This window comes from Silene latifolia, chromosome Y, assembly GCF_048544455.1.
Source record: "Silene latifolia isolate original U9 population chromosome Y, ASM4854445v1, whole genome shotgun sequence".
NCBI lineage: Eukaryota > Viridiplantae > Streptophyta > Magnoliopsida > Caryophyllales > Caryophyllaceae > Silene > Silene latifolia.
Genome location: NC_133538.1, coordinates 135568963 through 135596424, shown reverse-complemented (window position 1 = coordinate 135596424; position 27462 = coordinate 135568963). Strand labels below are relative to the sequence as shown.

Genomic DNA, 27462 nt, shown 5'->3' with positions numbered 1-27462 from the left:
TAGACTTTTCTCGTCCTGTGGCTGAATTCCCGCTGGTCTTTGCCGCCATGGCAACTTCATGATCTTCAGTGGTTCTAGTTACTGCCCGGTGTCTCTCTTCCCGCAGGACAAGTGCATAAGCGCGACTCAAGGATGTAAGATTATCCTCCATCAATAAATTCGTTCGAACTTGACCATATAACGCCGTGTTAAGTCCCATAATAAACTGGTGAACTTTCTCTTCCTCCTTTTCTGCCAGCAACGCCGCACCTGCTCCACAGGTACACTTGGGAACACGACTATAATTGGCCAATTCGTCCCATATCGTCTTCAGTTGGGTGTAATATTCAACCACAGACCGAGTGTCTTGTTTGCACTCGTTTAATTCGCTTTTTAACTGATGGACACAGGGTGCATTCCCTGCCGAGTATCGCTCCTTCAATTCCTTCCATATTTCCGGCACAGTGGCTGTGAACGCAATACTCGGATGTAATTTAATGTCAATGACATTTCGCAGCCACGCCTTGACCATAGCATTGCATTGTCGCCATGCGACGGACTCAATGCTTTCTTCATCATGCGAACTGGATGCAGGTTGCTTGACGGTGCCTTCAACAAACGCCAGTTTGTTCTTGGCGTCAAGGCCGTTCTTGACGGCATCGGCCCATAATTCATAATTGTCGCCATTAAAAATTGTCTGAGTCAGCGACAAACTTGGACTGTCTGAGGGATGTAGGAACAATGGGGACGACGGTGATATCATTGTTTTGTCATTTCCGTCTCCCTTGAGTTTATTTCCACCATCGCCATTCTTCGTCATGATTTAGAATTTTGTTTGAACTTGTGTATGTCTCTCTTTTTTTTTTTTTTGTGAATGTAGGATCAAACCTTCTCTGATGCCATGATAAACTTAGAATTATGAAGAAGTTTGTATCATACTCAAATTGATAATAAGCATCGATATACAAGGGAGCTTATATACACACCAAACACAATATTTACCCTAACCAAATATCCTAGAAAAAAGGCAACAATATGATACGGTACATAATACAAAGATACACGATATGACGATATTATCTTGTGATATTCAAATAACTCGTTCTCTAATTTGAAGATAAGTAAGATTATTAAGGGCATGCATGATATTCGACGACGACGACTGACACTACTATCATCAATTGACATCGAGCGCTAATAACAATAATGTTGTTTTAATTAGATAACCTTGAGTACTATCCTGAAAACTTTGGATTATAATTTTTAAAATGATGGCTTTAATTTAAAGACCCTGTTTTAGGGTGTACACCTTAACTTTAAAGTTAAAATTTTGAATATTAAATTCAAAACTCAAAGTTTTAAGTTAAGAAGTTACGGTTTTAGTTTGCATATCATCGGTTTTAATTTGAGAACTCCTTATTTTAATTTTAATACTATTGGTTGATCTTCATTTAGAAACAAGTAATAAAATCCACTACTACTTTGAATTTAAAAATTGAGTATTAATGTCATAACCTCATATTTTTAAGTTATAATTCTAGATTTTGACTTAACAACTAAGGCCTCGTTTGGTTCATACCGGAATTGAATTGATGTGTTAATCTGCAATGCACGTGATTTAAACTCCTACATCGAAATTCACATGAATTGCAATAATATGTTTGGTTGCTCATACTGGAGTTTATTTCCTAGGAGTTTCCAATGACCATAAAGGGGGTAGGTAGTTCAATTCCCCATCATGTAGGAGTTGGAAACTCCTATGGAGTTTGAAACTCCCCCATTTTATAAAATATGGGGTAACCAAACAATCTCCCAAAATCACAATTCATGGGATTTTAGAATTCTCATGAATTGGATGTGCAACCAAACGAGCCCTAAGTGTAGAATACGGTTTATAAGTTTTGAGTGCTTTATATTTTAAGTAGAAAACAAGTGATTTTAGCTTGAAAACTCAAATTATCTTATTTGAAAACTCAATGTTCAAAGATGAAAACCCACGCTTATAGTTGTAAAAATCTACAAATTGAAACGATAATCACTACAAATACAAACTAAATATTCCAAATGCTAAATTAAACGTCAAGCATGTTGTCTTTCTTCCCATGTTTTTTTTAATCAGTAGATCTCCCTTGTGACGGGTCGGATATTACGACGGGTATTATGTGAGTGGAAATGGGTAGAGGGGACAAGGTGAGCAGCCACCCCATGTGCTCCTTCTCTCACCCTTATGGGTTTTTTGTGAGATAGTATGGTACCCGTTACAAGTTTGTGATGGATACCCTCCGTCATAAGGGAGAATTTGTTTTTTAATATGGTTACTTGTTTTCTAGCTTTAAACTTGCGGCTAGTGAAGAAACAGTTTGATTTAAAATGGAAAATACCCTTTTCAATTATTCTGATCTCTTTATGAATATTTGTTGGGCTATCTTCTATTGGGCCCGTCCTATGCTATAGGACGGTTTTATAGGAGAGTTGCTGCTTCCAAAAACGGTGCTCCTTACACTTCAATTTTGGGCTTTTTCTTTTTCTGTCGGCTTTATTTCTCATCTAACCCTAAATTTATATGCTTCGACAAATTGACAAAACCCAGAAACAGATTTTGTTTAGTTGTGCTATGTTTTGATTTCATTGTTTTATTGTTAGTTGTTTATTCATGGTTTGAGTTCAAATTCAAATTCATCGTTAGTTGGTTTTGCTATCTTTTGAAGTGAGGGATAGGGAGAGACCGAGAGAGAGGGGAAATGGGTGAATATGTGAACAAGCGAGAGAGGGAGGGAGGGAGGGAACACATGTTAGAATTACAGAACATAAGACTCAAGTGAATGTCCCATAGATATCATGTACTCGATGGGGCTAAGTAGCTAACATGGTAACATTTGCAGAAGTTGATTGGTGTTAAAACTGATTACACTGCTTTTGGATTGGTTTAACTTTTACAATGATTTTCAGTCAGTTACAACTAGGGATGGCAATGGGTAGGGTCTGGGTAGGGTCCGCCTAGACCCGGACCCGACCCGAGATTTTCCCTTTGGACCCGTACCCGACCCAGACCCGCAAGGGTCTAAAATTTGAGGACCCATACCCTGGACCCTATGGGTAAGGGTAGGGTCCGGTCTACCCACGGTCCGAGTTTGACCACTTTAGAACAAGATTAACGATTATAGGGTCTATAATATTAAAAAAAAATCATACTACTTTAACATTATGAGTTTATTAATCTGCCGTTAATGGTGGTTGTCGGTCACGGCTATTAGAGAGGTGGTTGCCGTCGGTGGTGGTTTTCTTATGTCGGTGGTGGAGTGGTGGTATTGCCGAAAAGTTTGGTTGGGTTTTATCACTTTATGGGATGAGGGAAGAAAAAGAGACTTTAGTTGGGTTTACTGATCTGCTGTATGAATTCGAGAAAAGTTGTAATTTTGATTTTTTTTCTTTAATAAAGGGTATAAGGGTCGGGTATGGGTCTCATAACTTAGACCTAACCAAACCCAAATATTTTCTTAAGACCCATACCCGACCCATACCCATTGGGTCTGAAAAAATGAGACCCATACCCGACCCATTAGGATCCGACCCTCTGGGTCGGGTCCCCGACCCATTGCCATCCCTAGTTACAACTATGAATGCAGTCATACATACACTGCTTTTCAGTTGTTTTAACATTGCGTTTTGACTTTTGATTGGCTTTAACTTTGCCATGATGATGATGATAGGTTGTTTGATATCGTGTGTGCTCGATTAAGGAGTTCACTGGAGAGCTTGAAAGAATTAGTGTTGCACACTTGGTTTCCTTCAAACGATGATCTTATTCAACAATCGTTTTCTGCTTTTCTATGTGTTTACTAGTCTGTAAGCTTGACTCGCCCTTTTTTATTTTGTTGTGATTATACGAAAATGTTGGACATTAATAATAAAAGTTCGACTGTCAAAATCTAACGAGGATAAATCAATTGGGGAGGAGGATAATAATACAAAATATTATTGTGTGAGCAACTTTTAGTTAAATAAGGACCGTAAGATGTGATTTCTATTTGCAGGTGTTCTCTCATATGAACCCTACTGTAAGGGATTAGAATAGAGATAAAATGTCAAGGTCTTTTCTTCTTCACGACATAGATGATCTTTCTTTTGCTTTTTTTTGTTATGTTGTTTGCTTATATCCGTTTAAATGCAGGCTTCTCACCTTTGTTATGGGCCTTGGTTCTATTCTCTTTACTTCGGACCAGAGGATAGAGGTTTACTTCGTTTCCCTCAACTAATTATTCGTCATTTACGGTTGAATTTGAGTTAGTTTTAAGTTTGACAGGAGTGATGTTTTTTGTCTCAGGTAGAGGCCATTATCACATCTGTTAATCCTCCCCCTCCACCCTCTCCGCCAAAACCCAAGTCCATGGACAGGCAGGAGGAGTTGCCCATAAATAATGATAAAGCTATTATAACCGATTCTATCACAGTGAGTGTCATTAATGGTGACAGCTGTTCTGACTTTTCGGAAAGAGTTGGATTGGACTTACCTATTCATCAATCTGATAAACAGAACAGTGACGTGTTAGGCAATGCAATGAATCTATTAGAATGTGAAACTTCTCCACATTTATGTCTTGAAACTTATGTTTATTTACTAAGTTCATGCATTAGGTATATGAACCCGTAGAATAATAAGTTTAGAAACTTATCTCATTCATTACTTGTGTAATTGTTTACAAGCGTTTAAGGTGCATGATCACCTATAAATAGTGCGCATATGTATTGCTAAGATTATCAATTTACAAATAAATCAATTAATATAAATCATCTTCATTCAATATCCTTAAAACTAATTATCATTTCTAACAAGTGGCATCAGAGCCACAAGGATCTTAAGGGCCAAAAATAAATAAAAATATGGCTTCCGCATCAAATACAATTTCAATACCAACAGCTCCTATGTTTGGAGGAGAAAATTATGATTATTGGTGCATAAAAATGAAGCTCTTTTTAAGAGCAAATGCACTATGGGAAATTGTCGAGAGTGGTATACAACAACAAAAACAAGACGTTGTGTACACCGAAGCACAATTAAAAAAAATCAATGAAAATGAATTAAAAGACGCTAAAGCCCTCTCTTATATTTTAAATGCTGTCACGGAGGTAATATTTCCTAGGATCATGCGAGCAACAACCGCAAAAGAAGCTTGGGATTCACTCCAACAAGAGTTCCAAGGAGATATTAAAATACGAACCGTTCGACTCAATACCTTAAGAAAGGATTTTGAGAATATGAAGATGAAAGATGATGAAGACATCAAGGATTACACTTCAAGACTCATGGAAGTGGTTAATCAGATGAAAATGTATGGAGAAGATATTACTGATATAAGAATTGTGCAGAAAATTTTAGGAACCTTAACAAAAAGGTTTGACACAATTATAACAGTAATCGAAGAGTCCAAAGATATATCAAAACTCAGTGTTTCTGAGTTAACAGACTCATTGCTCGCACATGATCAAAAGTTTATAAAATTAGAAACTTCATCTGAAAATGCTTTCCCATCAAAACATAAATCGAAGACATTCAATTCCAAGGGCGGTTGGAAGAAAAATGCTTCAAATTCAGGTGCTTCTTATAAAACTGAAGCTTCACAATCAAGAGGAAAATATCCTTCTTGTGGCACTTGTGGAAAGACAAATCATGCCGAAAAAGATTGTTATTTTAAAGGGAAACCTCAATGTCGCCATTGCAACAGATTTGGACATTTTGAAAAAGATTGCAGGCAAAAGACAAGAGAGTCAAAACCAGAGAGAAATTTTTTAAGTAGCAATCAAGAAGAAGATTATTTATTCTATGCACGCCAAGCATCGATTTCCAGTCACAAAGAAAAATGGCTAATCGATAGTGGTTGTACAAACCACATGACAAATAATTCAAACATTTTTTGCAAATTAGATACATCGGTAAATGTTCCAGTTCGGATGGGAAATGGTGCCATTGTGAAATCCAAAGGCAAAGGCACGATTGCAGTTACAACCAAAAGAGGAACAAAGTACATAAATGATGTCCTCCTTGTTCCCGATCTTTCTGAAAATTTACTCAGTGTTGCTCAAATGGTTAAAAATGGTTACTCACTTGTTTTTGAGAAAACCATTGCACCATATACGATCCCGACAAAAAGAAATTGCGAAGGTTATTCTGGAAAATAAAAGTTTCAGTTTGAGATGGGACTCTCCCGAGGAAAGTTCAAATAGAGCCCACATGGAGGATACATGGTTGTGGCATAGAAGGTATGGGCACTTTAATTTGTGTGCCTTAAGTGACCTTCACAAGCAGAATATTGTGCGCGACTTTCCTTCAATTTGTGTGACTAATGATTTGTGTGAACCTTGTCAACTTGGAAAGCAACACAGGCTGCCATTTCCAAAAGGGCAAGCCTGGAGAGCCAAAGAAAAATTAGAGCTCGTGCATACTGATGTATGCGGTCCCCAGAGAACATTATCCGTTAACGGAAACAAATATTTCATCTTGTTTATTGATGACTTTACCCGCATGACTTGGGTATACTTCATGAGAGAAAAATCTGAAGTTTTCAAATCTTTAAAAAGTTTAAGGCTCTTGTCGAAAATCAAAGCGGGTGCAAAATTAAGATGTTAAGATCTGACAGAGGAAAGGAGTACAATTCATCCGAGTTTGATAAGTTTTGTGAAGATGAAGGCATGGAACGCCAACTCACAGTCGGGTATACGCCTCAACAAAACGGAGTCTCGGAGAGGAAAAATAGAATTGTTATGGAAATGGCGAGATGCATGCTAGCGAAAAGAAAATGCCGAAAAATTCTCGGGTCAAGTCATATACAACCGTCTATTTGTTAAATAGACTCATTACAAAAGCACTTCAAGGAAAAACTCCAGTTGAAGCTTGGAGTGGTAAAAAACCCACGGCAAAACATTTAAAGGTGTTTGGTTCAGTTTGTTATGCTCGTATTCCACCTCAAAAAAGAGGTAAGCTAGACGAAAAATCAGAGAAAGGAATTTTCATTGGATATGATTCAAAGTCAAAAGCTTACAGAATTTTTAACCTTGAGACGGAGAAGATCACAGTTAGTAGAGATGTTGCTTTTGATGAAGATGTAATTTGGAATTGGGAGGAGAAAAAAGTGGAAAAAAATGTGATGCTACTTCCTGAATCTCACTACCAGCAACAAGAGCATAACCAACCGCGACCAAATGATGATGGTGTGAACACGGAACCAAACACACCTGCTACTTCCCAAATACCAGGAGAATCACCTCACTCTGTTGCCAATTCAAACATCGCCACGGGCCCCCAAGGTAAAAAAAGGTTGTCTGAAATATATGATAATTGCCCAATAATTCATTTAGATCAAGAAGAGTGTGAGAGATGTCATTTCGCAGTTGAAGAACCAAAAGACTATGACGAAGCATCTCAGTACAAAGAATGGCAAATTGCCATGGAAAATAAAATAAGCATGATAAAGAAAAATGAGACATGGGAATTGGTTGACCGACCTGACAATCGAAAAGTGATAGGGGTAAAATGGGTTTTTAAACTCAAATTGAATCATGATGGGTCAGTCAACAAACACAAAGCCAGATTGGTTGTCAAAGGTTACTCACAACAAGCCGGAATAGACTATGGAGATACTTTTGCTCCGGTGGCTAGACATGATACTCTGCGAACTCTTATTGCTTTGGCCGCACAAGAAAAATGGAAAATATATCAATTGGATGTCAAGTTCGCATTTCTCAATGGCGAACTCGAGGAGGAGATATACATAGAGCAACCTCCAGGTTTTGTTGTCAAAGAAGATGAAGATAAAGTGTGCAAACTAAAGAAGGCCTTGTACGGTCTAAAACAAGCACCCCGGACTTGGTATAGTAAGATCGATTCCCACTTTACTGAACAAGGGTTTGAAAGAAGTAAAAATGAGCACACCCTTTATATAAAAAGGAATGGCGAAACTGATCTGCTCATTGTTTCACTTTATGTTGATGATCTTTTAGTCACAGGAAATAACTCAAAAATGGTGAATGAATTTAAGGAGGAGATGAAGAAAAATTTTGAGATGACTGATTTAGGTCTGATGAATTATTTTCTTGGCATGGAGGTCGATCATCGAGAGAAAGGGATCTTCATTTCTCAAACAAAATTTGTTGAAGACATTCTCAAAAATTTAAAATGCAAGACTCTAAAGCAGTGGGAACTCCTTTGGTTCAAAATGAGAAGTTCTCAAAGAATGACGGTCAAAAAAAGGTTGACCCAAAACAATTCAGGAGTTTGGTTGGTAGTTTATTGTACTTGACAGCTACTCGACCGGATGTAATGTATGCTGCAAGCCTCTTATCAAGATTTATGAATGAACTGTTGTGCGGAAGCGTGAATATCTCGTGTTGGGCCTCTGCTGCATCTGTGTTCACAACCCATAATAGTACGATATTGTCCGCTTTGGGCCAAACCCTCACGGATTTACTCTTGGGCTCCTTCCCAAAAGGCCTCGTACTATTATATTTAGTAGATACTTATAAAGATGAGCTTTCATCTTTATTCTACCGATGTGGGACAAGGGTTTGCACCCTAACAATCCTCTCCTCAAACCAAGGACCATCATCTTGACTCAGACCTTGACCTCCATGGAGAACTCCCCACACCATGCAGCCCCATCACCTAGACACCCGCATCACCAAGTCTTGATAACCTCCCCTTAAACGACACACCATGTGTCACAGAGCTTGTGCTACACTTGCGTACCAAACTCCTCTGCATCCAATATACCCTGGACTGGGTCCGAATCCACCGCCTCAACGCGTCACACCGGATCGCCTTTGGACTTATCATGGACCGCTTTTGTTGCCTCCATTAAGCCTCAGCCTACCTCGTCGGGTCGCTGACGATCTTCTCTTGGACGACCTGCCGTCTCAACGCCGTGAGACCATGTCGCTTCTCGCGAACATATTAGCTCTCCCCCGAGCTATAGGAATTCCACGTCTTATAGTGTAAGTCCACCTTCAAGTCTTGGCCTGATGAATCTCCGTGTCTATACTCTAGCCCAAGTAGAACCTTGGGCTCTGATACCACTTGTTGTGCGGAAGCGTGAATATCTCGTGTTGGGCCTCTGCTGCATCTGTGTCCACAACCCATAATAGTACGATATTGTCCGCTTTGGGCCAAACCCTCACGGATTTACTCTTGGGCTCCTTCCCAAAAGGCCTCGTACTATTATATTTAGTAGATACTTATAAAGATGAGCTTTCATCTTTATTCTACCGATGTGGGACAAGGGTTTGCACCCTAACATGAACCTAGTGAAATTCACATGGGTGCCGCAAAACGGGTTCTAAGATATTTAAGAGGCACTGCTGATTTTGGTATCTTGTACAAACCATGCTCAAGCCCAAAGCTAACTGCCTACTCTGATAGTGATTGGGGAGGTTCTGTTGACGATATGAAAAGCACTTCTGGTTATGCTTTTACTCTTGGTTCAGGAGTGTTTTCGTGGATTTCAAAAAAGCAGGAAGTTGTAGCACAATCTATTGCAGAGGCCGAATATGTTGCTGCCTCGGCCGCTGTTAATCAAGCCAAATGGATGAGAAAGATATTCGCAGACCTAGGTTATAACCAAAATGAAGCCACGGATATTTTGGTCGATAACAAGTCTGCAATAGCCATTTCAAAGAATCCAGTTTGTTTCACAAAAACAAAGCACATGAAAATCAAGTTTTATGCTGTTCGTGATGCTCAACAAGAAAAAGAAGTGAAACTCATTTATTGCCCAACGGAAGATCAATTGGCAGATATTTTCACAAAAGCCTTACCCAAACCACGATTTGAAAATCTAAGTGTTCCGGGTAAGAATTCCGAAGCAGGTTTGTTTACCACGCTAGCTTTGTCGAATAATGCCTCTTCTGGCCTTGACTGCTCTCCTCGGCCTCTCCTGCAACAATGAGCAAACTGAGGGCTTGGCTTTGTGCCAAGCGTACTCACTCCGACGCTCTAGTCAGTGAACTTACTGTGATTAAGTAGGATGTAGCTTGATGACGTGTATTGTAGAGAGATGAGAGAGATAATACCAATTTAAGTGGTTCTTAGGTTAGATTCTGGATCCCCTCCTCAATGAGGATTGAGGAGTATTTATAGACTTTCACCTTTTGTCATGTAGTGGCCAAGTGGCATAGCAGGTGGAAAGACTGATCTACCCTCGGCCGAGGGACCTATGGCAGGCCGGCGAGCCTGGTTGACTCCATGCCGAGGGTTCTTGGATATGAGTACGCGGGTATGTGCCCCGGCTGGTAGGTTGCCATGCCGAGATCCAGGCTGGCAGGCCGAAAGGCTGCATCGGCTGGGATGTCTAAGTCATTGGCTTGCTGTGGATATCTTTGACCTCGTTCAATATGTTGACTTGGTCAGCGGTGCGAATATGCCCCATCAATTTGCCCCAGCCGTAGTCTATGCCGTGGTATGGGCTCCGATGTATCTTTGAGTGTATATTCTCAGCAAGTGAAAATTTTTCGCCCTTTACTTTTTCTCCTTCGGCTTACTTAGACAGGCCGTATCCGTATCCCCCTCCACATGGATGTGTGATGGACATCAAAATGTGGAAGAGAAGGTCTTCTTGGCATGGACCCAAGGTTGAGAGTGCGGTGTATTTTTGATTGCCCCCGGCCGTCTTTGCCTAGCTTGGTTAGTCGTGTTGCCACGGAGAATAGATATTTTAAGAGTTTTGCTTGAGGAAGATGAATAGGCAAAGGGATATGAAGGGGCGTGTTGAAGACGCTTGGTCTTTATTGCTTTGATTGACATTCAACTCGTTGCGTCGATTGACATTCCGTGTACGCATGCGACATGTGTCTCTTCGTTGATTGGCCGACGCTTCATGGGTCAGCGTTTTGATTGGTCCTCCTTTATGGGCCTTTGCCTATAAATACCAGATCTTTGAAGTGAAATTGGTTAACAATTTCATTCATTCTTAAAAATTTTCTTCTTTCCAAAATTCCAAGTCTTTCCCTCTCTTCCGATCTTCAGAATTTTTACGTCGGCGTAGCACTTTTCTTCAAGGTAAAACGAAAAACCTTTTCAACTTTTTGTTTTGTTTAAGTAATTGTTGTGAACCATGTCTTCTACTGATGCCGGTCCCAAGATGCCCGTGCGCCGGGGTTCCCCGTCGCGTGTTGATGAGGAGGAGGTGGTAGCCGCAATTCCGTTAAGGTCGAGGGGCCCTAGGTCTCCTTCCCCGAAGTTGACCACGAGTTCGGAGCAAAGTGGGAAGATGATGTTGATGATGAGGAAGGGAATCCTTCCGGTGCGGAGAGGGCGAGTCTTGCATCATTACGATGTCCGCACCATCGGCCCCAATCGTGCTTGGACCGATGGGCTCGCCCACTGTTCGCTCAATTCTTCAAGAGCACTTCTTTTTTGGCAAGGGGTACAACATTGTCATCCCTGGAGAGGGCCAGGCCGTCTGTTGCCCTCCCCCGGGTCACATCGGCGTATATATGAGGCACTTGGAGTATGGTCTCCGGTTTCCTCTCAATATGTACGTCTCTTCCATAATTCAGGCGATGAACGTTGCGGCGGGCGCAGCCTTCACCCTTTGGCCGTTAGGACTATAGTCGGCTTCGTGTGGCTGTGTCGCTTCAGGGGGGGTGATCCCAACGGTAAACTTATTCCGCCGAATTCATTTTCTTCGAATGAATGTTCAAGGTGGCCGGGGGTGGTATAGCATCCAGACTGAGCCAGGCTATCTTACCGTGCCTAAGCTCACCTCCTGCAAGGGCTGGAAGGAACGGTGGGTGTATGTCGAGGTCCCAGATGATTATCCGTTGCCTCGGTCTTTTGAGCACCACGTTAACTTGCGGTGCGAGAGCAAAGGGGAGCGTGAGAAGATGATCCCCAAGGGCAAGAATAAGATGGACGCCGGAATGTCTATTCTTAATGAGGACGAGAAGCAGGCACTGAAGCTTTTCGAGGTCGATGATGATGGGGCGCCAAGGTTTGGTTGCCCCGACGCAAGTCATCTTGATGGACGAGCCGCTTTGCTATGTCGGCCTCATACCGGCCCTAGCACAGGTGAGTGGGGCCGTGTGAGGCCCATTTCGCTTAACGTTTTTCGTTGTTTGTTTCTTGACATGTCCCTTTGTCTAAGCTTTACTTTGTTTCTTTTACGAGCACTTTGGTCCCGAATCGTCGAGCAACTCCTCGAGAAGATGGGGCTGGACAAAGACGGAAACGTTAAGGAGAAGAACCCGAAGGTCGATGTGCATGACCGCCGTCCGTCGCCTACTGACCTCTTGAAGGGCTTGGACGAGACGGCGGCCCAGGCCAAGGTAGCCGCCGCCTTGCCTCGTCGGGTCCGAAAATCCAAGTCTCACGGCGGCGACGGTGTCAACCTCGGTTCCCCTCTACCGAGGTGGAGGTCGTTGACATTGTCGATGGAGAGGATTCCGATCTTTGAGGATCTCCGCTTAGGCGTAAGAGGAAAAGATCTACCCATGCCACCGATGCTTCGCTTCCGTTGCTCATGTTAATGCCGTAGCCGAGGAAATGGGTCAACCGGCCAAGAAGAGCAAGCCCTCCGTCAGACAGTCGACTTGCGGCTCGTTTAGCCGCTCATTAGATATACCGATGACCGGCTCTTCTCCGGTATGTCCATGAACGTTGACGTGGACTCTTTGGTTGAATTTTTGTAGATCAACCGCGCAGTCTGTCCCCATTCGAGCGGCGAGTTGAGAAGAGGCCTATGCGCAGACGGCGGGAAAAATGTCGACTCCGACTACGTCGATATCCAACGACCTACTCATAGCGGAGGGTACAAAGTCGAGCAAGAAGGTTGGGATTTGGTCCGAATCGGTCGGCTCTCGTATTAGGGAGCAAGAAAATCCTTGGCCGAGACGGACCGTTGATAGAGCAAACAGGCTCGATGTTGTTGCCGCAAAGGGGGAGGCCGGTAAGGCTAAGCTTGACCTCCTTGCCGCACAAGCGCGGGTCGAGGAAATTAAGAAGGCTCGCTGTCGGCCGAGAAGGCCAAGGTAGAGGTCGCTGAATCTGCGCCGCCGCCAAGTTGAAGGAGGAACGGGACAGGTACAAGGGCGGCTACGACGTTGTTGTCGCCCAAAGGGAGGAGTCGAAAAGGGCGTATCGGCTCCAAGCGAGTCGCATAGGAGAGACTAGTGCTATCCTTGCCCAAAGGGAGAAGGATATTGAGACACTTCAAAGCACGATTCTCCCTCGCATGTGTGCTCGATATAGGGACCTCGACCGAAGAAGCCTTCAGGGAGGTGATAGATGAGGTCTATCCTGGATGGCTCCTTCCTCGTGGACAAAATTCGACGAGCCGCTCGATGATAGGCTCGAAGCTAAAGAGAAGGTCACGGCGGATAAGGCCGCCGAGGATGCGAGGCCAAGAAGGAGGAGGAGGCGACCGCCGCAAAGCGGCCCTTGCAGAGAAGACGAGGGAGGAGTCCGCCAGATCAAGGCGGTGAGGACGCTAAGGCCGCCAAGAAAGTCAAGCGGCGGATAAGGCACCGAGGATGCTAAGGTCGCCAAGAGAGCCGAGGATGCTAAGGCTCGCCTGGTTGCATCTAAGTCGCTCACCGAGGGTAACCTGGCTGATGGCGGTAAGGGCAAGCAAAGAATGTGGCATAGGGAGACGGGCGGTCGTCACCAGGCTCACCGGCGTCTCGGATAGCTTCACCCGGTCGGGGCCAATTATTAAGCCTTTTCTCCCCGCCATCCTTTTCGCGCTTCAAAGAACCAAATCAAACCTTTTGCTTTACTTTTCCCTGTATTTTTGTAAGACCTTGGTAGGTAGAGTCTTGGCTTATCCCAAAGGGGACGGCCGTAGTCGTCGTGTTTCTCCTTCTTGTAACTCGTTACCTTTTCCTTAATGAGATTTTGCTTGCTTTGCCTCTGGCTTGGCCGAGGCCTTTTGATTTATTCCTTCACTTGTCTTCTTGCGTTAATTAATTGAGCGCTTTTCTTTTTACCTTTGGCTTCAGCCGAGGCGTTTAGAATGCGTGTCTCAACCGTGTTTAACGTCTTTTAAACTCGGTCTTAATTTGCCGAGGCGATTCGTTAATTAATTGAGCGCTTTTTCGTTTTTACCTTCGGCCTGGCCGAGGCGGTTAGAATGCGTATCTCAACTGTGTTTAACGTCTTTAAACTCGGTCTTAATTTGCCGAGGGCAACGATTCGTTAATTAATTGAGCGCTTCATCGTTTTTACCTTCTGCTTGGCCGAGGCGGTTAGAATGCGTATCTCAACTGTGTTTAACGTCTTTAAACTCGGTCTTAATTTGCCGAGGGCGATCGCGTTTCACTCGTCTCTTCCCGGCCACCACACAGGCAACGGAGTTTACGTTTTGACCGCCGTTGAACATATGTTAGCATATCGCTCGCCCCCCCGTCACTCCCGTTAAAGGCCGGGATGATCGGTGATCGAGGTTTTGCGCCTGTCTGTGTACATATGTTTAGTATGCCTTCTGATTGGGGTGGATTAACACTTTGATGAAAAACTTGGATGATTCCTCATTAGATATGAATATGCATTGGGGTGCCAACAATTGTTTTGGGCAACTCACATTATACAAAGTATTTTCTCGAGATTGTTATCGGTGTTCCAATGGCTCATCAAAGGTATATCTCCCATGTCCGTCACCGGTATGTACCCGCCTCATTTCTTCAACTACCTTGTAGGGACCCTCCCGATTGGCGTCAACTTGCCATGGATGTTTCCTTTGTTGGTGGCAAACACTTCCTTAGGACCAGGTCTCCTACTTTTAAGTCCCTTTTGTGGACTCTTCGGTTGTAGGCCCTTTTCATTCGGCTCGATATCTTTGCTAAGTTGAGGCGTGCCGTATCTCGGCTTTCTTCGACCAGGTCCAGGGAGGTTCTTAGGCCTTCCTCGTTTTCATCCGGTTAAAAGTGGCCGTTCAATGTTGGCACCGTTGCTTCAATCGGCGGATCGCCTCGGACCCGTAGACTAGGTGAAAAGGACTGTACCCCGTTGCTTCTTTCTCCGTGGTCCGGAGGGACCATAGTACGCCGGGTAGCTCATCGGCCCATCTTCCCTTGAGGTCTTCAACTGTCTTCTTCAAGCCGTTGAGGATCGTTTTATTGGCTGCCTCCGCCTGTCCGTTGCTCTGGGGGTGGCAGACGGAGGAGTATGCAAATTTGATGCCGAGTTCTTCCAACCAGCTCATTATTGTGTCACTCCAAAATTCTCGGCCATGGTCGAACACCATGACTTGGGGTAACCCAAAGCGAGTTATGACATTTTCCCAGATCACCTTTCTTACGGCGCGCCAGCGATTTTGCAGCAATCGCCACGGCCTCGACCCATTTGGTGAAGTAGTCGACGGCGACGATTAGGAACTTTCTTCCTCCGGATGCCGTTGGAAATGGCCCTAGTAGATCCATTCCCCACTGTGCAAAGGGAAGGGGATTAAGCACTGGTTGCAGGTCTCGGGAAGGTGCGTGTATCACCGGAGCGTGCATCCGGCACCTTTGCATTTTCTCGGTTTTGTTTCTCGAATCTTCAAGCATCTTTGCCGGGCCGAAGTAGCCGGCTCGGAGAGCTTTGTGGGCTAGTGTTCTTGCCCCCATGTGATGACCACAGATGCCTTCGTGTATTTCTGTCAGTATTAGTTCTGCATCGGCTGGACCGACACACTTCAGGAGTGGCCTTGTCACGGACCTCCTGTACAACTCTCCTTCAAACACCAAGTACCTTGCTGCGATCCTCTTTATCTTTTGTGAGAGATTGCGGTCTTCCGGTAGCTCATGTGTCAGTTTATACCTCTTTATCGGAGTCATCCATGTCGTCTCGGCTTCCACGTCGCACACCATGCCGATGGTTTCGTCAATGCTTTTAGCGTTCCTGATGTCCACCAAAGACGGTCCTACTGATATTCTTTATGGTTGAACTGCCGACTTTGAGAGAGCGTCGGCCGGTTGTTCTCGGACACTGGGATGTGTCGCATTTTGAATGACTTCAATTTTGAGGTCTCGCTTTTACCTTTTCCGGGGTATCTTACCATCCCATCGTCCCGAGCTTCGTATTCTCCCTCGTATTGGTTAGTCACCAAGAGAGAGTCCGTTTTCAAAATGATGTGTTCTGCCCTGCGGCTCAAGCTAACTCAACTCCAGTTATCACCGCCTCATATTCGGATTCGTTGTTTGAGGTCGAGAAGGTAAACTTCAAAGCGTACTCGAACTCGTCCCGTTTGGGCCGATGATAAGGATGCCGGCTCCCGAGCCGTTCGTTGTGGAGGATCCATCGGTATATACCTCCCACATGCCGGGACACGACTCTTCCCGATCGTGCACTCGGCCAAGAAGTCTCGCCAACGCCCGCCCCTTTATCGAAGGCCTCGGTTTGTATTGAATGCCGAAGCGAGATAGCTCCACGCCCATTTGATTAGTCTGCCGATGTTCGAATTTTTCCAGTGTTTTCTCCAACGGCTGGTCGGTTAAGACCGTCATGGGATGTCGTCAAGTAGGGTTTCAACTTCCTTGCGGCAACAACCACGGCAAAGGTCGCTTTTTCAATCGGCGGGTAGTTTCGCTCGGCGGCAACATGTATGGGCGATAAAGTAGATTGGGTGTTTCTTTGCTTGTTTTTTCTCTCGACGATCACGGACCGACCGTGGCCGAGGTTAATTCTTAAGTATAGATATAGCGTTTCCCCCCGCGTCGGTGCGGACAGGGTCGGAGAGTTTGCAGATGGGCTTTCAGTTGTTTGAAAGCCGTGCTTTGTTCCCCCCCCCAGCAAAAGTCTTTATTCCCCTTCAACACTTTGAAGAAAGGGGTGCTCTTGTCGGCTGACCGAGAGATAAAACGGGCAAGGGCCGCCATCCTTCCGGTCAGTATCATAACCTCTTTGCGGTTCCTCGGCTCCGCAGTCGAGAATTGCTTGGACTTTCTTCTGGATTGGCATCAATTCCCCGGCGCTAACAAGCACGCCGAGGAATTTGCTTACCGGTTCACCGAAGTTGCACTTTGTCGGGTTAAGCTTCATCTTGTATTTCCTTAGTGAACAAAATGTCTCGTGTAAATCGGCTAAGTGCTCGCCGTCAGACTTGCTCTTGACAATAGCATCGTCGACGTAGGCCTCAATGTTTCGCCCTTTTGATTTTGGAATATTTTGTCCACCGTCTTGTGTAAGTCGCGCAAGATTTTTCAAACCAAACGGCATCATTTTGTACATGTAGGTGCCGTGTATGGTGATGAATGCGCATTTAGGCATGTCTTCCTCTGCCATGAATACCTGATGGTATCCTGAAAAGGCGTCGAGCGTGCTCGGATTGTGTAGCCCGCCGTTGCGTCTATTAAGCTGTCTATCCGAGGCAAGGGGTAGCAATCTTTCGGGCATGCTTTATTAAGTTGCGTAAAATCAACACACATCCTCCACCCCCTGATGACTTTTTAACCATTACAACATTAGCTAGCCATTCAGTGGTACGTACAAGGATGATAAAGCCTGCATCTAACAACTTATCAACCTCGGCCTTGATGGCATCTTCCTTTTCGGCCGAGGAGTTTCTCACCCTCCGCTTCACAGGGCGAAAGGCGCTGGGTAGTACGTTGACTTGTGAACGATGACTTCTCGCTTACACTGCATCTCGGCGGCTGAGTACGCAAAGACGTCTTTGTTCTTTCTCGGCGGTCTAGGAGATCGGCCTGAATTTTGGTTCCAGGCCGACACCGACAAGCGATCGCGGTGCGTCTGGATCAATCTCTATCTGTTCGGTCTCAGCCCCTTCGACCATGGTGACGTGGTTGGTGCTCATCGGTTCGTCCTCCTGTCTTAAGGATGGGTTCTTCCCTTTTTCCTCTTTCTTTGCCACTTTGAAGGATTGCATATCGCATCCTCCGGCCGATATTTGGCGTTGACCACCTCGTCTTTTTCGTTCTTTGAGACGAGTTTATGAACCTCCCCGCGGTCCGAGACATACATCGTGTCGGGCCCGGATGGACATTACAAGATCGGCCTCACTCAGGGTGACACGACCGATGAGAACGTTGTATGCGGATGAGCCGTCGATGACCACGAACTCGGACATCACATTCTTGGCCACGTCGGATCGGCCGAACATCACTGTAACTTGATAGACCCCCGGGGGACCAAGCCTGCCCCGGAGAAGCTGTACAATGGGTTGGTGCATGGGCTAAGGTCCGCAATTTTCGTGGCCGAGCCCCAAAGCACTCCCTGAACATGATGTTCGTGTAAGCACCCGTGTCAATCAGGCATCTCATTACCAGGTGGTTGGCTATGTCTAAGTGGACTACGAGTGGGTCGCTATGCGGGGCGATGATTCCTTCGTAGTCCTTCTTCCCAATAGTTATGTTCGGGATGATGGAAGGGCGGGCACTGTAGTGGGTACGAAGTTGACGGCCGATGATTCGTTCAGTGTGCGCTTGTGCCCGTGAGCGGATCCGCCGTTCTCGTTTCCCCCGATGACAACATGAATTGTTCCTATCCGTTGAAAGACGGATTTTTTATCTGAGCCACCGGTGTTAGTCTTTTGGCCTCCGGCAACATATTTGCCGAGGCTCCCTTTTCGGATCAGCTCCTCAATGGCATTCTTCAAATGCCGGCAGTCGTTGGTTAAGTGACCGGTGTGGCCGTGGTACTCACAGTACAGGCTCGTGTCACCGTCCCCCCTAGGTTTGGGGGGCCTTTCCCACTTCTGCCCCTCGTTTCTGCTCAGGGAGAAGACCTCGGCGGCCGATACGACCAGGGGGGTGTGATCTTTGTACTTCTTATGGTAGTACGGACCTGAACTCCCCCCGGCGTCCGCTGGGTTCTGCTTCCTGGCGGGCCTGTCGGTCCGCGACCTATTATTGTCACGGCGCCCTTCATCCGGCTTGTCCTCCCGGTGGCTCTTTCTTTCTGAGTGCCCGGCCTCGCCGTGGCCTACCCATATTTTGTGATAGTCTTCGACCTTAATGGCCTGTCGGCCAATTTCTGGCGGACTCAAGGCTCGTGCCACCGCACTTGATGAGCTCGTTTTTAAGTCCCCTCCGGGAGGCCTTTCATCGCTCGAAGGCCGCTAGTTCGCTGCTCGGCTCCCTAATCTGCCGAACCCGGCATCGAACCTCTTCACATAGCTTCGGAGTGACTCGCCTCCCTCCTCGCTCGATGGTCGGGAGATCGATGTCTCAACGGCTCTCCTTTTATTGGTAGATCTTTGGGCCAAAACGCGTCTCTTAGGTCGGAATAGAGTATACCGACCCATCGGGCACCCTTTGTACCGACTTTGCGCCATTCCAACCAAGGTCGTTGGGAAAACCCGCACTGACCTCGTCGGTTGCTCCCACACCGACATGTGAGACTCGAAAGCCTCGGCATGATCGGTTGGGTCGCCCTCTCCTTTGTATGATATGGACGGTAGCTTTAGCTTTGGCGGCACCGGGTCTCTAGGACGAGGCACCGAGGGGTCGGTCGACCACGTGTCTAATGACACGCGGCGATCGGCTCCTCGCATCCCTAGTCCGACCCCTCTCCCCGTGGCGGGAAGGGCTTCTTCTCCGACTCGGTGAGTCGGACTCCTTCTTCGACTCGGTGAGTCGAACTCCTTTCGCTCGTGGGGGCATGCCTCGTGGGTGTCGCGGCGACATCGTCCTTCCGCGAGTGCGGGAAGGGCTTAGTTCTACCACGACACTGGGCTCCCCGTCTTGGTAGTCTCGGCCTCTCTTAGTGCTTCGTCGGGTTTCTCGAGTCACCTTTTGGGCCCTAGCTTCCTCGGATGTCCCGCCGCTCTTCTTGCGGTGTGACAAGTGAGCGAGCGCTTGCCGACAATCGAGTCGGTCCAGGAGTCTGTTTCGGCTTTGCTTTGCATCAACCACACGTCCCATGATGGTGACTCTGGTCGGCGGGCAATGGCGTATCTGCATTATTGGCATCCCGAACTCCGGTTGAATTATCCGGGTTGGTGGAGGGCCGCACAACTCCGGAATTGTGGACGGTATCACCAGGTGAAGGGGCTCTTCGATTCACGAACACCTCTTGTTCTTTTGACATCTTCTTAGCTTTTTGGGTGGGTTTTTTTTTTTTTTTTCTTTACGGGAATGACTAGCTTCTAGTATCTCGATTTCCCACATTTCGGCGCCAATTGTTCCGGGTAAGAATTCCGAAGCAGGTTTGTTTACCACGCTAGCTTTGTCGAATAATGCCTCTTCGGCCTTGATCGCTCTCCTCGGCCTCTCCTGCAACAATGAGCGAACCGAGGGCTTGGCTTTGTGCCAAGCGTACTCACTCCGACGCTCTAGTCGGTGAACTTACCGTGATTAAGTAGGATGTAGCTTGATGACGTGTATTGTAGAGAGATGAGAGAGATAATACCAATTTAAGTGGTTCTTAGGTTAGATTCTGGATCCCCTCCTCAATGAGGATTGAGGAGTATTTATAGACTTTCACCTTTTGTCATGTAGTGGCCAAGTGGCATAGCAGGTGGAAAGACTGATCTACCCTCGGCCGAGGGACCTATGGCAGGCCGGCGAGCCTGGTTGACTCCATGCCGAGGGTTCTTGGATATGAGTACGCGGGTATGTGCCCGGTGGTAGGTAGGTTGCCATGCCGAGATCCAGGCTGGCAGGCCGAAAGGCTGCATCGGCTGGGATGTCTAAGTCATTGGCTTGCTGTGGATATCTTTGACCTCGTTCAATATGTTGACTTGGTCAGCGGTGCAGAATATGCCCCATCACTAAGATTACAACTCGGAGTAATGGGAAGAAGTCTCAAGGAGGAGTGTTAGAATGTGAAACTTCTCCACATTTATGTCTTGAAACTTATGTTTATTTACTAAGTTCATGCATTAGGTATATGAACCCGTAGAATAATAAGTTTAGAAACTTATCTCATTCATTACTTGTGTAATTGTTTACAAGCGTTTAAGGTGCATGATCACCTATAAATAGTGCGCATATGTATTGCTAAGATTATCAATTTACAAATAAATCAATTAATATAAATCATCTTCATTCAATATCCTTAAAACTAATTATCATTTCTAACAGAATCAATTTCAAGCTAACTTGAAGGCCAAGGGAGGTGGTTTTAGTCTTTTGCTGGATCTTCACAAAGTTCATGATGAGGACAGTCTCCCATCTCCAACTAGCAAAACAGCACCCACATTTCCTTCCTTCGGATCAGGTGCTCCTCCTAAGATATCACATGGTTTGCACAATTATGCCATGCATCCTTATGAAACTCAGGCAATGAAAGCTATGTCCAGCTACCAACAAAAATTTGGTGCGAGTTCTTTTATGACCCCTGCTAGACTTCCAAGTCCTACTCTTTCAGCGGATGGGAATGAAGAAGGAGTTGATGTTTCCAATGAAGAGGTTAATAGTTTTGGTAATAACAACAATGTTAAGAATACTCTTCACCCTATGTTGACGGAACCATCTACATCATCTGCCATTGCTTCTATCCTTCCAGCTACCCAAGAATTGGTTAGTGGTATTAGTGCTGGAACTTCAAATGTGGGGATTAATCCTTGTTGGGTTCCTTATGTTGATGATAACATGCCCATTTGATTTGTGTTATCTTAGTTTACCTTTTCAGGATTAATGATGTAATCAAGCTTGGATTAAGAAGTGTTGAAGTTGTTTATCATCCCATTGTAATTAGTCGTGTGTCATCTAATGTACAAGTGAGAAAGTTAAGTATAATAGAGTAATAGAAACGGTCCAGGATGACTCGTTTGCTTCAACAAGTAAACAAAATGAGTGGATCGTGCCACAACTCGTAAAAACTTGAAGCTTCCTTTTATCTTTCAAATGCCTTCACGTGACTCATATTTTTCAAAGATAAAAATTCAGATTTTTATTAAGGAGGTAGTATCCAATAAAGAGTGGTTTGAATTATTCAAAATGTTTCCTCTTTATGCAAATTCAATCATTTGGTTTTTAAGAAAACAAAAGTTGCTTTTTGCCATATTTGTGTTAACTTGTCATCATGTGACTTGTCTCACATCCTTTGTTTTCTGAAAATGCATGAGCTTTTAAGGTTATCTTTCAAACCTTCTTTCTCTATTCTTACCTTTGCAAAAGACTCCTTTTTGGTGCAAGTTTTTAGGTGGTTGCTATTGCCCTTCACATGTGAGGTCTTTGACCCTTCAAAACCCTAGCAACCCCTTCACTCACCTCCTCTATAAATACCGAGTCCCTCCTTCATTTATTCCTAAGACTTTTCTGATTTAATTCTTCCATATTTGCAAAGTATTTTTAAAGCTTAAAAACCGTGTTTGTTTGCAAAATCTGTTTAAAAGTCTTCAAGTATCTTCAGTTTCTACAGTCGTGGCCACTGTTGCTTTTCTATACTAAACTCTCTTGCTTAAGAATTGTTGATCTTGTAAAAGTTGTTCACCTCTATTCTTTGTTAAGAATGTGTTAGTGAAAACTTGATCCTATAACATTCTAAGTGTGTTAGTAGAGTTTAGGACGGAGTAGTCTTTAACTCTTGACAACCGGAGTAGGTTGTGAGTTGGCAATCGGAGTAGATTGCGAGTTAGCTTGTCATAAGAACGGAGTAGTTCTTGTACTAGCTTTGCAACCGGAGTAGGTTGGCGTCTTTTATTACAAGGGTCTTTTAGTTTTCGGAGTAGATCACTAAAGGAAAATAATAAAAGGTAGATTGGACGTAGGCACTTGAGTTTCTTGCCGAACCAATTCAAAAATCTCGTGTTCAAGTGTTTACTTTATTTTCGCTGTTTTTATACTTTGTTTGTTTGTTTTGTTTCGCTTAAACTTAGAAGTAATTCATCATCATACTTTATCGTCGCATTTGGTCTCAGTAATATTCCACAAACGAGACAAATAGATACAGTCAGAACGATTGTTGCTTTCATACTTCAGCAAACATTCATCGTGATACTTGTTCAATCTTTCTATATTATTCAAAGTATCCTCTAATCTCTTTTGTTCTTGTAACTCACTTTAATTCAATAAAGTTGAAGTTATAAATTTTTAAAATAGTACCTAATTCACCCCCTCCCCCTCTTAGGTACTTGAATCCATAAACTCAACAATCCTGCATCTCGGATTTCTGTAAAGAGTCTAGATCCTAGGCTGCGACGTCTTAGCTCTAATTCGAGCTCTATCGACCTTAGTTTTTGTCCTTCTCCATTGTTGCCTGTCTCGGCCCCTAAATTGGAGTCGTTGGCGGACAAAATGAATCCAAAGAAGAAGCCCGGAGTCCCTGTGGTGGATTGTCCTGCATTGAAAAGGCACAAGAGTGGCCTTGAAACCACATATATGTCTACAAATGTGAATGAAGTACAGACTGTACGTGGAAATATTGGCTCGTATGCTAGCAGCTTTCTCGGACCTCCAACTGATCCTAGGAAATCGGTTGGTATTACTGTTAATCCTGGGATGAGTAATATTAGTACCAGTGGGCCAATAGGTACAATATCACAGCCGGTAAACAATGGCAGCTATATGGATCCCTTGCAGTCTTTATTGAATGGCCTTTCTGGCAATCCAGCAGCATTAGTCAATATATTGAAGGAGCAGCAAAAATTTAAGGAGCCTTTACCAAAAGTATCAGAGTCACCAAACTCAAATTCAGTACAAGTGCAAGTGTCATTGCCAACCACTTCTTCAACAATGTCTTCTGGGGTTGGACTGCTTCAGACCTTTTCTCCTCCTCTGATAGCTGTTTCGGTGATGCTTTGTTTTCTCTATATCTCTTTCTCCCTCGCATGAAGAGAACAACTACCACAATAAAAATAACCTAACAATGAAGCACAACTAACAAAATAAAAATAACCTCACATGAAGCACTTCTAGAACTGGACCTCTTTACGCGATTGTGTTTGTTCTCTTCATGCGAGGTCCAGTTCTAGAAGTGCTGCAAGTCCTGGCTGTTTGTGTGGTGTGAGGGCATGTGAAAATTTATATTGCGTAAAGAGGATAATGTGGTTTATTAGCTGGTTTGTTATAAGCAGTCATTCTTTTCTTTAGTTTATCATGATTTCAGTAATGTTATATCTCAACCCATAAACAATGAAGTGTGAAGCTTTGTTATTCATTGGTCGTTTTCCGAGGCTAACATGTGGCAGTTCTACATGCAGAGCCCACAGGAAGACCCAGCAAAACATCGAATGAAACCTCGCGACCCTCGCCGTGTCCTGCAGTCAAATGCAACTCAGAAGACTGGCAATAATAAAGTTAATGGTTTACTTAATGTAACCAACCAACGAGTTAAGGACACTTTCAATACAAATGCTACATCCTCTTTTTCAACCCCAGATCTGCCGGATATTGCTAAGCAGTTCACAAAAAACTTGAAAAATATCGCAGACATAATCACCTCCTGCGAAACGTCCAGTTTTGCTGACTTCACCTTCAATAGGTTCTCAATCGCTCACAGTTAATCTAGACAAAGCGAGTGTTAATTCTGAATTAGTAAGAACTGTTGATCACCACTCAGGGTCTGCATTAAAGCCTGAAGAGGCTGTTGCCGGTCGTCCTCCATCACAGAACCACTGGGGAGATGTTGAACATCTTTTTGAAGGATATGATACTCAAGAAAGGGCAGCTATACAGCAAGAAAGGGCTAGAAGGATGGACGAGCAAAAGCAAATGTTTGATTCCCGCAAGTTGTGCCTGGTGTTAGATTTGAATCACACTCTTCTGAACTCAGCCAAGGTTAGCATCTGTTTTAATCTGTTTTAAGGTGGTAATGTGGTATATTATGGTAATTCTAACATGAATAGTGTTATATTTTCTCCATGCCGAATTTGCTGTCTCCATTTGACTAACCTGTGTCAATTTTGACTATTAATCCCTCCAAATATTTGAAAACTTGAAAAGATACTTGTATATGTTTGGTTTTTATAAACAATTTATTTGCATGATCTTGTAAAAGATTGAAACTATTTCTATTGTGAGAAAATATCTATCAAAATCAACAACTTTAGACCACCATGTCAAATGGGGACAATAATAATGGGATGGAGGTAGTACTTAATTTGAGTTTTAGATAAATTGCTTCTGATCATCTCATCACAGTTTGTGGAGGTGGACCCTAGACATGACGAGATCTTGAGAAAGAAAGAAAGGAAAATGATCGTGAAAAGCCACAACGCCATCTTTTTCGCTCCCCACGTATGGGAATGTGGACGAAATTGCGGCCTGGCGTCTGGAATTTTCTGGAAAAGGTACATGTTTCTTCCGAAAAAATAGTTTACCATGAATACTGGAGAGATCTTGTGTGTTGTTTTGAGGGACTCAAGTCTTTGTGCTATTGCCCTTTTTTCTGGGTTCAGTTTTTTTTTTGGCTTCAGGAAGGTTTTAATTAATTTTGGAAAAAGAAGCAAACTTTGTTCATGAAATTAAGTGTATTAAGAGCACAATTTTATTCGTCATAAATCGTGTGGTCAACAATCTGGATGTTCTTGGTTGATACAAAGGAAATCTTTTCGCGATATACAGATGAGAAAGTTGATGCCTTTGAATGTCAATATCTAAGTCACTAAATGTTGCAATTTATAGCGCAATTCTTATTGTCATCTTCAAATCTTTTATTTTCGTTTGCTCTTATTAAGGTTAGTGTAATATAATGTGTTCAGCATGTTCGTATAATCATTTTACTGTGTAAAAGAATTGAGAAATATTCTTTTCTTTACAAATATTGAAAACCATCAATAGCAAGTATGGGATGATCTGGTCTGGTCTGCTTTACCTTGCATCACAGAAGAGTTAATTACTGTCAAAGAATGTCTGGGATGGTAAATTAGCTGGTTGAATTACACGCCCATGTCTATTTAATAAAGTATACTCAGTTATTGTTGCCTGCAGAGTCAGTGTGGCTTATTTCTTTGAATGACAACAAATGCTTGGCGGTAAGCCGGTATAAAAGGTCAGCATGATAGGTACAAGATCCTTGGCTCGTTGGCAATTTTCTAATGCGACTGAAATTTCTTTACCTTTTCTGCTAGCTTGTCTGCACACAGTGAGTGATTTATTTCAAGTTCACTTGACCGCACTGCTCTGTTATGGAAGTAACGGGCTGAGAATGTCTCAGGTAGTGCTTTTGCTATAGCTTTCCATCCATGTCTATTTTATTAATGACAAGCATCCACATTTTTTCCCTTTCAAGTTATTTACGGGCTTGTTATGTTGTCCCAGGAAGACCCATTATGGCCTATGATGGCCAAATTTTATCTTTGCAATTGCTTTTGGAAGCCGTGCAGGACTGTTTGATGCTAAAAAGTATAAAAAGGTTTGTACATCTTTGCTTGAAGATTTAATTCCGTAAATTTTGTATGAATTATGGTTGTTGAGTATGTTCTCATTGATAGTTTCACCTAGATAATTGTATGTGCTTTGTGCGGGTCTTACTCAGCGGTGGATCTTGGTGTAAGTGAGTAGGACGCCGAGTTTGTTTGAATAGTTAAGACTTAGTTATTGAGTTAAGGGAGGCTGGATAACAATTTTCCACTTAAATATGAGAAATCAGGGGCTGGATCCCCTCCTGTCATAACTAAAATCCTCCACAAATAGAAATAGTTATATTTCTTCTTTGTTTTCTGCTGTCATATATATGGTGAATTGCTGTATTTGAGTCACACAGGCACATTTTGAATCATAATTGTTGGCGGAAACAACTCTGATGCAAACTTCAGCAATGGTTTTAGTTTTATGCTTTTGACAATTATTGATGGATTTATCTGTGTGTTAGTCAGGGATTATCCTGTTGATAAAGTTATAATTATCCCTCCCCCTCCCCTGTTAAGGAGATTGTTCAAATTTAGAACTCTCAATGAGATGTTTTAATGTGAGATTTACAGTTGTTTCATAGTCTGCTCTTTTATACACACCACCTATTAATGATTACTAGCTCACTCTAACTCATGCACACGCCAGCGGTGATCATTAATTAGATTAGCATGTAAGAAATGATGGTAATGAGCTACACAGTGATGGTAATGAACTTCACATCGTTCAATGATACGTAGTATTATTATCATAAAACTGATTACACATAATGATCGATTTACTTACTGCTCATCATAGTTTATCAATTAACCGTTTATGCTCATGTTTCTCTCCTAGAATATGTATGTTAATTTACCAACTTACTTCCTTTTCTGTATCAAGTGTATAATGCTGTTTTTACATTCAGATTATGTACGGATTACAATTTTTGGCATGATTGAAGTTTTGGAAAATGAAGTGGTGCCAGTGCAAAATAAATTTATGAAATGAGTGATTAGGAACTTCCTCTTGGGCGTTGAGGGAAACAAAACTGAAGAGAATGGAGTTGAAGGCCATGATGAGTAGCTTAACTCTCGAAAGATTTTAGAAAAGATAGATATACTTGCTCTGAGTTTCCACTTGGAGTGTATAACACCAACATGCTCTTATACATCTTTTTTTTTTACGCCCTTAAAACTTGAAGAGTTTTTTAGTTCGTCCTTTTTATACTGGGTACGAAGTAAATATAGGTGAAGTTTGTGTTTTCTCACTTTTCACCCTTACTTATAC

At 43.6% G+C, this 27462-nt stretch overlaps 2 pseudogenes; one reads left to right on the top strand and one right to left on the bottom strand.

The window, feature by feature from the left end:
* Window positions 1-27462, bottom strand: part of LOC141628997 (xyloglucan glycosyltransferase 4-like) — a 157552-nt pseudogene that overhangs the window by 78731 nt on the left and 51359 nt on the right.
* LOC141634247 (RNA polymerase II C-terminal domain phosphatase-like 3) lies at window positions 1771-25707 on the top strand (annotated as a pseudogene).